The 17,736-nt window shown below is 35.2% G+C and overlaps 1 protein-coding gene across 13 annotated transcripts in view; it reads left to right on the top strand.

Moving 5' to 3' along the window:
- The first annotated feature begins 878 nt into the window (after positions 1–878).
- Positions 879–17,736, top strand: part of pHCl-1 (pH-sensitive chloride channel 1) — an 839,505-nt gene continuing 822,647 nt past the window's right edge. For 11 of the 13 annotated variants that reach the window (XM_081749495.1, XM_081749485.1, XM_081749494.1 and 8 more), the window contains exon 1: positions 879–1,337. The gene's annotated coding sequence lies outside the window, so the exon portion shown is untranslated. The remainder of the gene's footprint in view (positions 1,338–17,736) is intronic. The other 2 variants (XM_081749497.1, XM_081749496.1) reach the window with 1 other exon arrangement.

The raw sequence follows: 17,736 nt of genomic DNA, 5'->3' as shown, positions 1-17,736 counted from the left end.
CCAGTTAAAAAAAAAAAAAATGACAGAAAGCAGAATGACTAGAGAATTTAAAATGAGTTGTGAATTAAAAGTTCTTGGTTATGTTGCACTGGGTTGGATAGTGGTATACCCAGAAGTTCCATTCAGACGGGTCTATATGACTTGAATTACATGGACCAAATATATGAATGTTATAGAATGAAGAACGCTGAAATTGAAATAAATTTGGAGACTACGGGAAAACCAGATAGCATAATCCAGATAGCATATTATGCATCGTATACAGTTCTCTTCCCTGGATTGAGTAGTCAAGTAGGCGACAAACTAAATGCAAACTGTCCACATCCTATGAACAGCTTTGAATTACTCACACGGAAACTAAAGAATGGGGAACACACAAGTACTGAACAAATGAATAGAAAATGTTGACAAATCTTTAATGTCATTGAACGATGAGCTTTCAGTGAGCGAAAATGAAATCAAGGCCATCATATATGCAGTACACTGCAGATGCGAGCTCATGTTGATGCAGTAAGTTTGTGAAAAAGTTACTTTTTTCTTCATCTGAGGAGGAGAAATGTCCTCCATAATTTTAATTATTTTTTATTTGAAATGGTTTTCTTTTAATGTAATGATATATTGACGACTTTCTTTATTTTACATTTCATTTTTTTTTTTCTCTATATCTCACGATTCAAACTGCACACACTCACACACTTATATATGATGCGAAGCCCGACTGCTTTTCGCTTCGTTCGTAGCCGTTTCGTGAACATTGCTTTCGCCTTTGGTTTTCTGCTGCCGTTGGCGAAATGCCCTGCAAAATTGTTGCCAAAATTTCCCGCATGGAGGCGCACTGGGCCGGGTGTGTGTGACGCAGACCCGAGAACTAGTCCGCATTAAGTTGCGAATTTATCCAACTGCTGGTATAGCCAATCACGGGATCCTTGCCGATTAGCTTTTGTTTCTCTTCTTTACTTGATATCATTTTCCCCCTCCAAACTTTGATTTTCGCGGGAATATTGTAGACCGTCCTGTGCCGCGGCGGTGAGAGGAGATTTTTTAACAGAAGAAATTAGAAACAAACACGAAGTTTTAGCGACACATTTCTCTCGTGTTTTTCTGTGACTTCTTCGGAAGAGAAGAAAAAAAGAAACTATAGGATAAACTGTTTTTGGTGAGAAGTGCGCTTTTGTGGAAATAAGATGAAAAATTTCTCCTTCAAATTTCTAGACTACATTTAATTCGTGTGTCCAAGGATGAATGTCATGCTGTGTGCCTGACCTATAACGAAGAAACTGTTTGGTGTGACGGAGAAATTGCACCAGTGTTTTCGCTTCCAATTGGGACCACTGCAGGTAAGTTTTAGGTTGGCTTAGATCGATAAAACAGTGGAGTCACAAACGAAAAGTTCCTTTGCTCTTCTCAGCCACAGACAGGTTGCTTTATTTAGCCCTCTCTCAAATACAGGACTTGGGGATCCTAGCGGTAAAATTAGGTCCCAGCAGTTGTTTCTCTCTGCTTTATTTTCTTTTTGTGTTTGTACGAAATCCAATTACTCTAGAGACATATTCTGTTTCATTTTTTTCTTCTTAATCTACTGACAACGTGACGAACAGTTGAAACTCGCGTGAGCGCTTACCGACTGACCCATCACGAAGGAATTTATGGAGCAATAATGACTGTATTTGTCATAAACCAATTCTCTCGTCAGATGATCATGAACGATAAAAATGAACATGGCAAACATGCAAAATACGTAAATAATTTATTTAATTGCAAAATAGGAAGATTACTTATCTTCTCATAACAATCAGCAGAAAGTTAGTTAGATGATACAAAAATGCGGATAACAATAAAAATAAAACAACGATGGCGGAAAATTGTAGCCTTATTAATATATTCAACATTATGAAATTTAGCCTATTCAAAACTATGGATGGACCATTATATATAACAATTTCACCTGGACTGCATGATTTACTGGTTAACTAATAGATCAACTGTAACTAGTTAAGACAGCGTTATTAACCACGTTAATAGTTAAGTCCAAAGTTAAGAGATCGAACGGATTCAGCTAGACTATCTCGAGTTTTCCATCTAAGAATTTGCTGAAAAAATCTGAAAGGACAGAGGTGGGTCTACAAAGTAAAAACTGAAGGTGCAACCAGAACCTAGACTATATCATGAACATACTACAAACTGTCAAAAATATATAAGTAATAGTTTAAATTATATTTGTGATTTTAAAAAACTGGGGGCCTAGGACCCTCGGCCTCGGGCAAGATCTGCCTCTTTAAAAGGACAAACATAATAACCAAAAGCTTAAATTTCGAATTTCAACTCAAATTTTAATAAGACTCATCTTTAGTAATTTAATCAAGTTTAATATAGGACAAAAACAGGGTAATATCTTCAAAATAATTCATCTTTAGCTTTTGCTTTTAAAGAATTCCAAGGTAAGCTTTTAAGCCTGTTTAGAAGATGACATAAAATAGGAAACATTAACACTATATGCAATCCTCTTTAAGTTACTGTAATTAAGTAAATGATTGTTTTCAAATAACACACTCAGAACTCCCTTTCTAAAACATAAAACATTTTCGGAATGAGATACTCTTCTTTCCGACTTGGAAAGCGAAATTAATTAATTGTACACTCATGTCCAAAATTATTGTCGCATGTCTATAAATATGTTGTTCCAGGAATATAATTTGATAACGAATTCGCTCGTTATTTCTTATAATGTCAGTAAGTGTATAATAGGCAAAGACATGTATGTGGCAAATTTCATGTCAAAAGAGCAGTAAATAAGAACAATAAAACGAAAATAAAACTTTCTTATCCATTTAGCAACATTTTGTTTTACTCATCCTAATTTTCGTATTTATAATTCTTTTCCTATGAAATTTACCATAAATATACATTTTCCGATTATACACATAGTATCAGTATTAAAAGTACCCTGCAACAACATTATCAAATTATATTCTTACAAGAAGACAGCTATAGATATCCGACAATCATTTTGGACATGAGTGTACATATTATCTTAAACAAAAGCGAGAAAACATAATGTTATCTCGACTGTGAGAGACATTTCATAAGTAACAAGATTCAGACTCCAAACATGAAATTTGCAGAATATCACACTGTAAAAAATAAAACACCATTAAAACAGTTTTAGTACAGATGTTGAGGGGAAAATTGATGAAATAGTGTTCATAATGTGTGCTTTGCGTGTTCAAAAGCGTTATTTCTCTAAATCAGTATCTTGTATGACGTATTTAAAACACTTCTCAGCAAACAGTTTGAAAACAAAGTGATAACGCATTTTGCAAATACATCTGGGACATAACTTGTAAAACAGAATATCTAAAAGGGGTGAATATATGTAATCTGGAGTTGTTCAAAGAATGTCGGTAATGTGTAAAGTGCCCTACTTTGTCGAAAAGTAGTTTCTTTCTTTCTTTATTTTATTATTATTATTATTATTATTATTATTATTATTATTATTATTATTATTATTATTATTATTATTATTATTATTATTATTATTATTATTATTATTATTATATTTTATTTTTTTTTATTTTTTTGCTGTGCATATTAGCTCATATCTTATATCTAAAAACAAGCGAATGTATGAATTTTCACTTTACTATTCTATTTCTTTACAAAATAATCCTTATCATGTTTCTGTGCACAGATCTTCAGCAACACAGATTTTCTTCAAACGAAATATCTTCATCAGCACAAGTATAAAATTAAATTTTTAGTTCAACATCCTATGATTCTATCCTATAGGCCAGCCTTTTCCAACCTTTTCATACTGCCGCCTCCTTTAAAGTCTACAATACACGTTAAGGACCCCTTGCAATATATACGGTTAGTATTTGTATTTCTTCCCCATGTTAATATATAGGCCTATACATACAGTATATGGGGGTGTGTGTGTGAGTGTTTTTGTTTTCTCTTTGCAGAGTTATAATCATGTTAGTGTTATGATGCCTACTCTGTAATGGAGTGGTTCTGTTTCAAACCTGGGGCCGGACACCTTGACTAAGATGATGCAATTATATAAATAAATCAAGTACGTAAACAAAACTAAACCAAAATAGCCTACGCATCAGGTATAAAAAATAAAATATGTTAACTTGTTGAAGTTAATACGAAAATGCTGTTGGAATATACGCAATTTCTTGTAGGTCGAATATCACTTCCTACTCAAATTGACTTCTCATTATTAATTCGACCATTTAACTTAAAATGGTGTATTTCTCACCATTGTGTGTGCCTTTCTCATATTGGCTCGCGGACCCGCTGAGATCGTCTTGCGGACCCTAGGTTAGGAAAGGCTGTTATACGCTAAAGTAGTAGATTGCAAGTAGTGTGCAAATGAGTTTCGTGAAATGATGAAGTGTGAGGAAAGAAGGAAACACATTGATATATACTGTTCGGCATAAGCTCCATGGCAACCAATCATGCAAAAGAAGAAGTAAAACAAATTCGAAACACGAATTTATATTGTTCTTCTTTCCTGAACTTTTTGGTTGATGGTGAGATCGATGCCCCTTGCTTGAAAGAGACGTTCTACTCATTAATACGGTTTCACTTAAATATTCTCATTGAGGTCTTCCTCGTTCAAAATACAATGTTGTATTAGATGGACAATCGTTTCTCTTTCCTTTAGTTGCCAGAATCTGCCTTCTTTTACTTATCTATAGACTCTATCAAAATACCGAACTCCCTCTTCTTTTCAGTTTAAAATACTCTCAGTGTTCTCTGGCAACATAACTCAAAAGTTTATACAATTTCTGCTTTCTCCTTCTTCACTTCTCACTTCATATCCTCAGGATAGTTTAGAAGTCGGGAAGTCGGTATATATATATTTCGTACAACTATGATCATAACTCAAGGAAATTTGTGAATAGAACAAAATTGTTTAATAAAAAAGTATACAGCAGCATTTCAAAAATAAAACTACTAATTAATAAATTAGAACAAAATTCTTTTTTTTTTTCTATTTCAAAGAATACCAGTGTAACCATTTCACAAATGCCTAATTAGTTCGTCCAACCTTGACTACTGCCTACACCATCTGTCATTCTTTCTAGCATAGGACTAGATGATTTCTTAAAAAGGTGTCCTTTCTGCTTGGTAGAACTGGTATGGTGATGTAAACAGTTTTGAATATTCCAAGGGGAATAATTCGCCTTGCAGTAGCATTATTCTATGGGACAAATGCTGTCATGGAAACGAACAGCGCTTGATGCTTATAAGCTGATGCTAATGTGTATTTTAAAAGCGACAGAAATGGTGGAGCACCTTCTAAAATGACCGGGGGTTTGTCAGAATTGTATCTGATAACATGCGACTCATATAATTATATCATATATCATACAATCATATTATGACATGTGAATCATATTAGAAGACGTTTACTGTCGCAATTATCCTGTTTCTGTTTCTGATGAACTTCCCCAGTCGTTGTTGAAAAAAGCTTCGTATCGTTCATGTAATATATTAGACTTTCTTCAAATTAAATGTTGCCATATGTGTCATATAGTCCATTTTGTCTTCCTTTCCACACACTAAATAGTGCTTACTATAAGGCACTTTTTGATCATCTTTACACTGAAGTGTTTTTATGCTGTTGTCAATGTCATACGCTATTTCTTTCAAGCAAAAAAAAAAAAAAACAAAAAAAAACTGTTAACGTTGCAGGCAGATAATCTCTTTTCCAAGAATTTTCGTAGCAGAGAACATATTTTTTTCTTGAATTATGTTCATTCGTTGCTGAAGATAGTACACAGGATTTCTTTGTGCTTCATGTAGGACCACATGCTTTCAATAAAAGATTTAGGAATGATGTTGACCAACACATCATCGTAGTGACATTTTTCCCTTTCCGTTCATTGCATTGACAGTTACTGTGTTTCGGCTCAAGTAGATATCTCCTTGAAACGACCTCTACGTAGGTTTACTACCCAATATGGTTGACACTCCCTGTTTCGGAAGAAATATCTCGCGTTCCGACGTAGTTCTGTTGGTGCGACTTTTATGTTTGTTAATGAAGGTGTTGATTATTAGTGTTAGTGCAATTTAGTTTCTACATTATTATACAGAGCCTTCAAATACGAGGAAACTTACAACAGCGGCACAGGTACGTAACACATAGAACTCTACATAGGCTACATACTATAGACCATATATGTATAAACATATACATATATAATTATTATATGATATAGGGTTTATATGACGTTCTCTTCAATAGAAATGCTTACATTACAATATTATGGTAAAAGGACCATTGATACATCCTTCCGCATTTACCGGTAGTTGCGTTAAGTATCTCTACATTTTGCTTTGGAAAGATGGGATGGAAGGCATATCGTCGCCCTCTTCCCTCCAAAGTCTCATGAAGCAAGTTATTATAAAGAAATATTGACATTCAAATTGTCGACAAACAGGCTGCCAAAATTATATTCACAGAAGCATCCACAAACAAGAAAATTTATCTAGTGTTTAATGGAAAATGAACAACCATATTATTCGGAGTTTTATCATGTTATGAGGAAAGGGATGCACAGAATCAGGTTCTATCCGTTGTCCCAATTGCAACCCAGATTCTCACGTGATGACGCCGATTCTGTTTCGTCACCTCTTTCATAAAAGAGTTTTTGAATTAGGGATCTTCTGTGAAACATGCCTTCTATCACGCCATAAAAATTAATGTTTCACTTAAGTAGTTGGCAATAATGCGGAACTGTATTAAAACAAATCATCTTTCCCAACTTGCTAACAACGTAATATTTTTCCCTTTCAATCGACTACTGATAGTAATTATTCTCTCGTTACAGAGTACAGTTTGAGGATATCATGTTAGATTGGTTCTTTGTTCATAAAGCGGAAAGACTCAAGTTGAACTCTCTTTTTGGTGACGACATCCATGTTCCTGTTCCTTTCAAACAGTTCAACAGCTTTTTAATCGATTTCGCAGCTGCTGAAACTGGTAATTTAGAGTTCCATCGAAAGAGTAATAGGGAACAGTGCTTCATAATAACGTTCTTTGTGTTCATTTGAAAAAAGGAGATTCCAACAACGTAAGGGTTAAGCCTGTCACTCAAACTGATACTGTGCAAAAGACCATACTTCAAAATTTTAAAGGGCCTGAAATATTCAGAAAGAATGCATCATTAAAAAAAATGAAATGAAATCTTTGAGTTTTACGTCCCACGATTATGCCGGTTAGGCTAAAGGAGACGGTGATGATGGGTAATGAATGAAGTGGTGGAATGAAGAAAGTGGGAGGAAACGAGAGAACCCCGAGAAAACCCACGCACACGGTGTTTGCCCACTACAAAGTTCACTTGGCGGGGGCTGGGATTGAACCCGGGACCCCAAGCACCAGAGGTGAACGCTCTACCACTGAGCCAACGCGGCCCCATGCATCATTTAAATTTTAAGTGCTGGAGAATAAATTTAGATAAAAAGTGCATAAAATTTATACAAGAGAAACATGTTTCGACCAATGCCATATGTAGTGAAGGGGCATTGATGGTTGGAACCTTTGGGTAAAAGGGTGCGACATGACAGCAGCTAAATTTGTGCTGGTGCTTCATGAACAATGCGGATGGAGACATTTGAAAGATGGTAATTGCTCCCTTCCTGGGTTTTCGAAAAAGGTTCGATACTTCGAAACGTATGTCAAAACATGCTAGATTTGAATATTCACCCACCTCAGTATTTAACATATTTACTGTAGTTAATAACGTTCTGCAATGTGCGTAAATAAATATTGTTTTACATGAAGTATTATCAGAGGCGGATCTAGAAAGTAAAAACTGGGAGACCAGTCAGAACCTAGCCTATAATAGGTATATCATGAGTTTACTATAAACTTTGAAAATATATAAATAATACCTTAAGTTATTTTTGTTACTCAAAAAACAGAAGGGACCTAGGCCCCGGGATAGATCCACCACTGAGTATTATGTACGTCATTGAGTGTGTATTTGTGCCTCACTCTTTTATCCCTCTCTGGAAAATAACCTGCGAACATTTCTATTCTTTACTTTTTATTTCATTTTATTTTTGTTAAGTGAAAGTTAAGTCAACACAAACTTAATTTTTCTAGAGGTGAGGTGATTTTGAGTTTAACGTCCCGTTCAGCAGCGAGGCTATATGAGACGTGGACCTACTGATTAATGTGGAATCCGAACCACATGAGCTCCCGCCGGAAATTGAACCCGAGTCTCCCACGCCAAAGGCGCGTACGCTAACCGCTTAGGCACGGAGGAGCTCTTCATTTTTCTAGAGAGGGGGCGCGGTGGCTCAATGGTGGAGCGTTCACCTCCGGTGCTTGGGGTCCCTGGTTCGATCCCAACTCGCGCCGTGTGGACTTTGTGGTGGACAAACACCATGCTCGTGGGTTTTCTCGGGGTTCTCCCGTTTCCTCCCACTTTCTTCATTCCACCATTTCATTCATTTCTCATCATCATCGTCTCCTTTAGCCTAACTGGCATATTGCTATTGATGAAACATACATTGCTATTCATGTAATGTGAACACTGGCTTTCCTTGCTTTTTATGATTTTTTTTTGTTACGTGGTTATTTCTGTTGTTCTTAGGCAAACTCGTCTGCTATTTCCCCCCTTACTTTTGATTTTCTTTACTTTTTTCGTGAAACTTGTTGTCCGCTTAAATAGTACAAAACTCTTGTTCTCTTACTTTCGAGAAAGTAGCCTTCACCACTTATATTTCATAAAATTCTCAAATGGATGGCTCAGAATATTTTACTTTGAGTTCTAAGTCACTCTCGAGCTCTTTAAACTCCTTCGGAAGACTCCCGGAGAATCGGCCACGTTTATAGAGAGTGTTGTTGGTCAAAATCCGCATGTTCTTTTCCAGAGTACAGAAATCTTGGAATTGTCTTGAATTTAGCTTGTAATTGGGCGCTGCCTGTTCTTTCTCCGTGGTTTTGAAATTCATCAGACTATGCTTTTCTAGCACTGATTTAAATCGTCCCAGTTACATTCGGAAACTGTTATGAATTTCAACAGAATGTGCACCCGTTGATTTTCTTCACGTTCGTTAAAGGAACATAAAGTACATAATTCACTCTGGATCATCGAACGTGGTTCTGTCTTATCTTTTGCTTTCATAAACTCTTCGATAAAATCTTTAGTTTACAAATACGTATTCAACTTTTTCTTAGCGCAGCTCACTCATAGCATATCACGAAAGCAGCGACTACGCTGTCATCCATATCGCATTCTGTTTGTAGAAAATATTGGACTTGCCGATGACTCAAAACTACACAATCTCACATTACTTTTTGCCTGTCCTACTTTTTTGCTTTAATATAGGTGTAGAGTGAACTCCATGGTTTTCATATTTCACTGAAATTGTGCAAAGGCCTCATATTTCTTGACCTTTGGTTGGAGAGTGGATTAAGATGGTGTACATCCAGGAAAGAATTTATCAGTGCTGAAGAATTTTAAAATTTTATATCTATGAGTATAATTTTGATTGATTGAATTAGTTCAATGTAATTTAATATAAACACTTAATAAAATTATAACTAATTACAGTTACTTAGTGTGAAACAATGATTATCCAATAAAAAAATCATGAGAGATTGTTTCAGATGATTCGATTCATTAATACGTTGAAACAACGTTCAACCATGAAGAACAGTGTTTATCTTATTTAGGTCTGTTAGAGCAAGAAATGATGAATATTTATATAGAATGAAACAGTCTTTATTATAAGATTTCTGAAGATTATGACGAAGTGGGATTTTAGGATTAATTACCAATACGTAAGAGATTCAAATAATTATATTAGTATAAGTATTAAGTTATCCTTAGGAAACCCAAAGGGGTGCTCCTTGAGCTCACAAAATACGGTATTTTTTGTTAAAACAAATGAGTTTCGTTTCATAGTATGAAACTCCAGTACATTTTCAAACTGTGGGAATTTAATACTAAAATTTGAAGTAGTACATCTATAACTACTGGTTGCAATAAATTGATAAGATCAAAGATCGAACCTGTTTCTCGGACCAAATCCATTTCACAAAGCCTTACTGTTTTTGTTTTATAGTGATAAATATTGAAACCGGAAATGGTTAATTTGAACCACTTCCAGATTCAATAGAGCCTTAAAGGGATAGATAAAACCTACTCTTAGGAAACAGAATCGTTTGCAAACTACTACATTTTGATATATGGAAACCAGCATTGAAACCGGAAATAGTAGTAAATTTCAAGCACTTATGCTTTTGGTAGAGTGTTGCAGGTGTAAGGATATGATCTTTTGAGGCAATGAATTGATTGAGGAAACCGCTTGCCGCTGTTTATTATCATTGTCGTTCTACAGCGTTAAGTGTTAAAACTGGAAATATTTAATTTGAACCACTTCCGGTTTGAAGAGTGTCTCGAAAGTTCCCTGACATTGGGTAACTGTTATTATCGGAGTTAAAACAAAATGTAAGAGGGAAAAACGTATCCAAATAAGATATTTTCAATCTAACGTGAAGGATTTTATAAAAATCGGACGGAATTTACTGTTTCAAATGGGGGCTGACCATCGACACGTTAGCGTAAAAAACAGTGAGTTCATTCACTTATGTTGGGTCCAGGTAAATGGCAACGTTGCATTTTCATTTAATATTGGGCGCATAAAAAGTTTAAGGACCAAACGGCTCATCCAATTTTAAAAAATCCTTCACTCTAAATTGAAAGCATCATATTTGGAGACGTTTTAACTTCGATAATAACAGAGTCAGGGAACTTTTGAGACACCCTGTATATTAGGGTGCCCCTTATATAAGGTAATTTCGTGTTACGCACACCCGCGAAACGTATTCTATGTGACCTAAATACGCATTAGTGAAATAGCAGCTCCCTACGAGAACGTTTACCCGTGTCGACTTGACGACACACTAATGAAATGAAGTTTCCACATTACAATATAATTTAGAATGTCCAACCGTGATAACAGAGAAACCAAAAGAGACAGAGAAACGAAACTTTGCACGAAGCAGCTATAGAAAGGACACCTGCCCGTGTATTGAAGAACATCAGATGAACAGTGTTGCCAACCCAAGAGAAAATATTATTATTATTATTATTATTATTATTATTATTATTATTATTATTATTATCATTATTATTATTATTATTATTTTGTAATCAAATGACCTAAATTGGATATTATCATTGGAAGCAACAATGAAAATAAAGACAAAATAGATGGTAATCGCTGGTCAATGTTGCATACGTTTCGAGAAATAACGTGAAACATGAGTTAATTAATAATTAAAATATTAATAATGACATTAATAGCGGCGAACTTGTGCCTAGTCTGTGTAGAGGCCCAAACTCAGAGCGGTATCCGACTAGAGAACGAAATGGTTCATATTGAGGGCACAGGAGCAGGAAAATAATGTACTATGTGGACTATAATGAAATCATCCTTCACTTGAAGGGAAGAAAGTTGTCGCGTGACAATGTAACCTTGTACTGCACAGATTATAAAGTCCGGACCTGGACAGGAAGATATTTTTATGTGCTTGAGTCGCAATCATGGGCGCCCATGTTGTGGTTTCCAAGAGGGGCAAGTATAAGCGACATTTCAAATATAGTTTCAAATTTTGCTGTAACTATTGTAAAAATTCAATTGAATTTTCAATATTCCGAAGTACAATTTCTTCAAGGGAGGGGGCGAGAGCCCCACCTTGCCCCCCTAATGGCGCCCTTGGTCGCATTAATAGTTTTAAATACTATGTTATTGAGATACATTATTATTAATTGTAATTATTCCAAATTGTAGATGTTCTATTTAAATAATAAAATATATCCATCATCTTCTGACGGCTTAGAGGCCACGAAGTTATGAAGGTTCACAAGATGGCGTGAAAACTTATGTGGATTTAGTGTTGTGTAATGTTTAGTTGTTGTACACAGTTTTTGAATTATTTATTCCTTAAATCTACTATATTTCAACGTACCATAGATCATATCTGATATAAAAGTGAACAATATAATAATATACAATAAAAATTTACTTCAAAACAAGGGAAACCTACATCTATAAAACAAGAAAGAAGAGAAATCCTCTAGAAGACAGAATATCCGTCATTTGCAAACAAGGCTTTCTTTCCTTTTTTTTTTTTTTTTTTAATCCAATGTTAAATGCAATTAAATTACTTTTCATATTTGTTAATAATTATTTAAATGTTTCAGTTATATATTTAAGAAGATGTAATGTTATAATAGTAAGATCTTTACCATCCTGAGTTGCGTTTAAAAGCGTGTTTCCAATATAATCTTATGCAATTTAAAACCTTGCGCTAATAATAATTGAATAAAGGAACTTTATTACTGAATCACTTAGGTAATCGGGGAACAGTTAGTTTACTAAGAATACTGCCATAAAAAGATAACACGTCATAATTTGATACAAAACTAAAATAATTACGTAGTCGAAATGGATCTATATCGGCCACCTTAAAATAACACCTTATATGTCAATGAGAATGGAACCACGAAATAGCAATGCACATTCATTCATAAAATTAGCCATTTGAATTTGATTCGTATACTCCAAGGATGTTATAAATAGAGGATCTGCCCATATGTATCTTCATTCTATTAAATCGGTGAAACCAAAAAGCAACCGAGCATCGCCACGTCTGATTGGTTACTCTCGTTTCTACCATCGTCTGATTGGCTACTTTTGTTTCCGCCATGATTGTTGGCTCAAAACATTGCGATCCTATTGGGCGGAGTGGGCAGAGTAGGGATGGCGAAACTGTGACGTATGGCTTCAAGATTTTGTTGTGAGGGCAGATCCTCTATTTTATAAGATCCTTGGTATACTCAAATTACATTTTATTAAAATAAGCTTCTTTGAGCTTTCTTAAAATACAATTACAAATGACACTCTACTGTTCGTCGACATTTAAAAATGAATTATGTTAAAGAGAATTATCTCTACCAGTGAATGTGTTACTCGTCAACTACAGCCTCTATAGATATGCACTTTTCTTTATTCGTTTAAGACATACGTTAGCTTCGTAAGATGCTCCGCCTTTCAGGATACTAACTTTGAAAGTAAACTGTCTACATGCTATGATTTTCAACCAGTTCAAGTCAGCTAAGTACAAGGGAAGGATTAAAGATCTCTCCTACAAGTTGGAACACATCTCCAGATTTGAAGCACATATTTTTCTTTTGACCTCATTGGAAACAATATTTTAATATCTGTATACAATAATTTTTATTATGTGGTTCTGGTGCCAAACAAAGTTTCTTCCCAGCATTTTGTTTATTGTTCTGATCATTTTATTAAATGTAATAATTACAAACTATAGTAGTGATGATATCACGCTACGTCATACACAATTTGATTGTGAGATGCGACTTAGCTCTGTATGATCCACCAACAGCTACTATTCCTCATAATGTCTTGTTGCTTTCATTCCTGGTTTAGCGGCTGACGCGCATGTCTTTGCTACGGGAGATATTGGGTTCGAGTTTTTTTTGTAAGAGCATAGAAGGCACTACAATATTTCTGATCCCACTTTAAAATGTAGATCTCGTCCTATATTCCCACATTGCACATTTATTCATAAAACACAAATCAATCAATAGCTCTTCTGCTGGTATCTTCATTTACTGGAAACTTCGGCCCGATGTAGGGACGTTTCCTTGTTACCTGCTTTTCAGATTCACAATTTAAACACTTACTAACCATTTTTTTACTTTGAAGGTAGGATTAGCTGAAGTCCTTCAAAATGTGAGTTTACTCAACCCTAGTCAGTCAGGTCAGGTTTTGAGTACGCGTAGTGTGTTGTAATCTTTTCAACCCAGTTGAGTAATCTCTAGTTTTCAATATATACATGTCAACCACGATGACTATACTATTTACCGGGTTAATGATCTCACTTAGTTGAGATATAAGCAGATGGGCTAGCACTTTTTTCGGGACAAGGCTCAAACAATTTTATATAATTGGAGCTGCATTTTTAAAACGACAGGTTGGGACGCTAATAAAAATGTTTACCGACAAAGAGCGAAATATCGACTTCGTTTTACTCGAGTGGGAACAGTTGTATTCAATGATGCCATATACGAAACTTATATCAAATAAATATCAGGGACTATTCATTTGAAAAGACTAGTAAAGGATATCAAAAATGTTTTTAGTTGGTATCCAATTCTCATGTAGGGTTTAGCGCAATCTGTCGACAAACTCAAATGTGCTCTGCGATTTTCAAAATGAATAAAAATATCGAAGAGAGAGTTTGCCATAAATTTTGTGTTGTCAACTAAATTCCTTGTGTTTAATCATTGAAAATGATGGAGAAGGCTGAAGGTGATTCAACTTTATCGAAAACACGAGAATACGAGTGGTATAAAGCAATCAGAAGGCCTTGAAGTGGTTGAGGACTTGCGTCTTTCTGCCGATATTCAACATCTTCGACTGACGAAACTGTTGACAAAGTAATAAAAATGGTGATGCCAAATTGTCCTTCAAGCTTAGGAGAGATGGCTTAAGATCTGTGGATATCTCACGAATGCATCTGCACAATTTTAGAAGACCTCTTTTTGGAATGAAACATTTTTTGTGAAGAAACATTTCTTGATGAAGAGTATCGCAAATAGGTTGCCAAAAATACGCTTGTGACAGCCAATTCGAATTTTACATTCATAACAGGTGACAGGAGGTGGGTTTTTGAGTTTATCACACAAATCACGCAACAAGATTCGGGATGGAGCTTTGATAACGAGTCTAAACCGAAAAGATCGCTTCAAAGTCCCTTCGTTCGAGTTTTACTTGTGTTTTACGTCTTTATGCAACATTCGGACCACGACCGGAACTTGAATTCGGTGAAGTTCGTAGGTGCACAGACTATCTTGTGATATTCTATAGGAAGTTCTTCACCTGTTCAACTGGATTACAAAGGCACAATATCGGTCACAATTCAAAGTTGTTCGAAAATCAGTCATGTTGAATTTCATTGCCGTCAATGCGTTCTGTACTCGGAATTCCTTCCAGAAGGCCAAATAGGCCTACTCAACACACAAAAACAACATCTGGGCATTGAGAGAGAGAGAATGTTCACCGAAAAAGATCAGATTTGTGGGAAACAATTCTTGGATTTTATACCGCAATGATCCGTATACGTCAATTTTTGACTCAAAGCTCAGAGAGTGTTATCGACCAAGCACTGCTTTTGCCAGAAATATCCATGTGTAACTTAATTTTTGTTGCTAAAAATAATAATCACTTCATGATAAAAGTTTTGATTCCATTAAAGCCATAACAGAAAATTCGAAAACTGAAGGCCATACTGAAAAGCATCTAAAAAATAGTGCTTCAATGACTGAATTATTCATTGACATATGTGGACCGTATGAAATGGAACCTACTTTGAAGGCAACAAATTAAACTGAGATGATTAAACGAATATTTTAAGCTTTATTGAACAACTTCTAGTATTTATTTCATAATTTAACATGTATCAATTCTAAAAAGTATATTCGAGATTGTTATGCACGTAGAGTATCTCTCTTTTCACGTCAGAGGGAAACCTACCAAGTTTTCTTTATTTTTAGAAATTAAATCAGTTTAATTATCTTCCTTTTATCTGGTCTCATTAATTAAGAGAGATAACATCGTAATGACTCCAACTTTGTAAGAAGAAAAAAAAGATAATTTTTACTTCGTATCGCGTAGGAGGAGGTAGTTGTTAATGAGCGATACATTGGGTTGTTCTTACCGCCTCTGCGGTTAGTTACGGATAGAGAAGCAAAACTACCAATTCTGATCCACTAATTATGGCTCATTTCGTTCTGTAAAGTTGCTACTACAACAGTTGTAACCATAATCCAGTTAAAGAAAGGTGAAGCGTACTCCAAAGTGATTTTATTTCCGTCTGTGTGGCTTTTGTTGTCATTATGAGTCATTTTCTGTTCTAATTCAGTTCCCTTCGCTTGTCTTGAGTACGCATCTCCCAGTTTCATTCTCAGTAGAAATCAATCACCAATAAACTACAAAGATTTGGAGTACAATTGCAAAATATAAAGTATGATACATACTGACAGTGGTGTTCACAGAATTTCAAGGGGTATTACGCAAACAAGATCATAATAGTGATATTTTGAATAATAATAATAATAATAATAATAATAATAATAATAATAATAATAATAATAATAATAATAATAATAATAATAATAATAGGTATTCAGCCATTTTGAGCAGGAGAAACTTGCATCTGCAGGATCGTCCGCTAACCTCTTCGTCTTCACGTACGATTTTTCTGTTTTAATATCATCCATTAATTGTAGTTCCCGTCACCCCTTTCTTCTCTTTTCTTCCACCAGAGTCTCTAGCATATCCCTCATGAGGCAGTTCCTTTTTAGCCAATCTCCCAACCAGTTTCTTTTCCTCTTCTTAATAATATCTAAAAGTGTTCTTTAGGGATGCGTACGAGACAAGATTTATGGCTGTCTCGTCTCGAAAATGTGCTGTAGAAGTTATGTCTCGACTCGAAAAATGTATATTTCTCTATTGGAAGAGCCGTGTCTCGACTCGAATTTTGTCAAGAAAATCCTGTCTCGACTCGTCTCGTGCGCATCCCTAGTGTTCTTTCCTACCCCACCATTTCTAACACCTTCTCATTCGTTTTCCGCTTGATCCAGCAAATTCTCTCCATTCTTCCCCACACTTGCATTTCGAAAGCTTCGAGTTGTTTTTCATCATTTTTGCTTAAATGTTCCGCATCATGTTTCGCATAAAGCATTTTATGAGTCTTTGTTTCTTAACCCTTTATTCAAGGTCCTTCAAAAGAGAATTTTCTTCCTCCTAAAGGCTTCTTTCGCCATTCCTATCCTTGCTTTTATTTTACGTTCATACTTCATATCATCACTAATAATACTATTCAAGTCGAAAAGTGTTCACTCCCCCCTCCTACTTCTATATTAGACACTGATCGCTTCGTTCCAATCACCGTGGCTTTTGTCTTTCTAACATTGTCATCCAATATTCCCCACAGCCCTTCCTCAAATTTTCTAATATCTAATTGATTTTAAATTTTAAATTATTTCCATCCCTCCGTGGACAGTTCTGCAACGAAGTGCATCTTGTAAACGCTAATTTCTCAGGCAGTAGCGTCTATGGAAGCTGTCGAAGCGGTGCTTCCCCTAACTAGACACAATACTGCATTGAAACAAATAATGAAATCATCATTCAAGAATAATGCAGAAATTAAGAATAAATAATGTATTGAACATTCAGAATTCTATAATATTTTTAGCGCCGAACGAAAGAAAATGCCCCAAAGTGAGACATATACTAATCGATAGATGTGATTGAGCTGAACAAATGATGTAAGTGAGTGTAAATCCTCATGCGCAGTTTTTCAAAAAAAAAGAGAACAACAATTTTTTATGACCGAACGAAGTATGTCATTCATAGTTAATAATAATAATTGATCCTGTTATCAGTTTATTTATTTATATCAGAGCACAAGGGAACTAAATCCAATGACTAAAGTTCTAAGAAAGAGAGGCTACGGAAATTTTGAAAGATACCATTAAGTACATGAAAGTTAACACTATTTTTACATTACAAGAGGTATTTACAATATTTAAACGTGAATCTTTTAAGGTGCTTAGGATCTAGTGGTCTTCTACTACTACGATTTAGCGCACGTAGGACGGAGTGACCGCGGCC

Source organism: Thermobia domestica, chromosome 2, assembly GCF_964235325.1.
Source record: "Thermobia domestica chromosome 2, izTheDome1.hap1.1, whole genome shotgun sequence".
In the NCBI taxonomy this organism is placed as follows: Eukaryota; Metazoa; Arthropoda; class Insecta; order Zygentoma; family Lepismatidae; genus Thermobia; species Thermobia domestica.
This window is presented reverse-complemented; position numbering and strand designations above follow the sequence as displayed.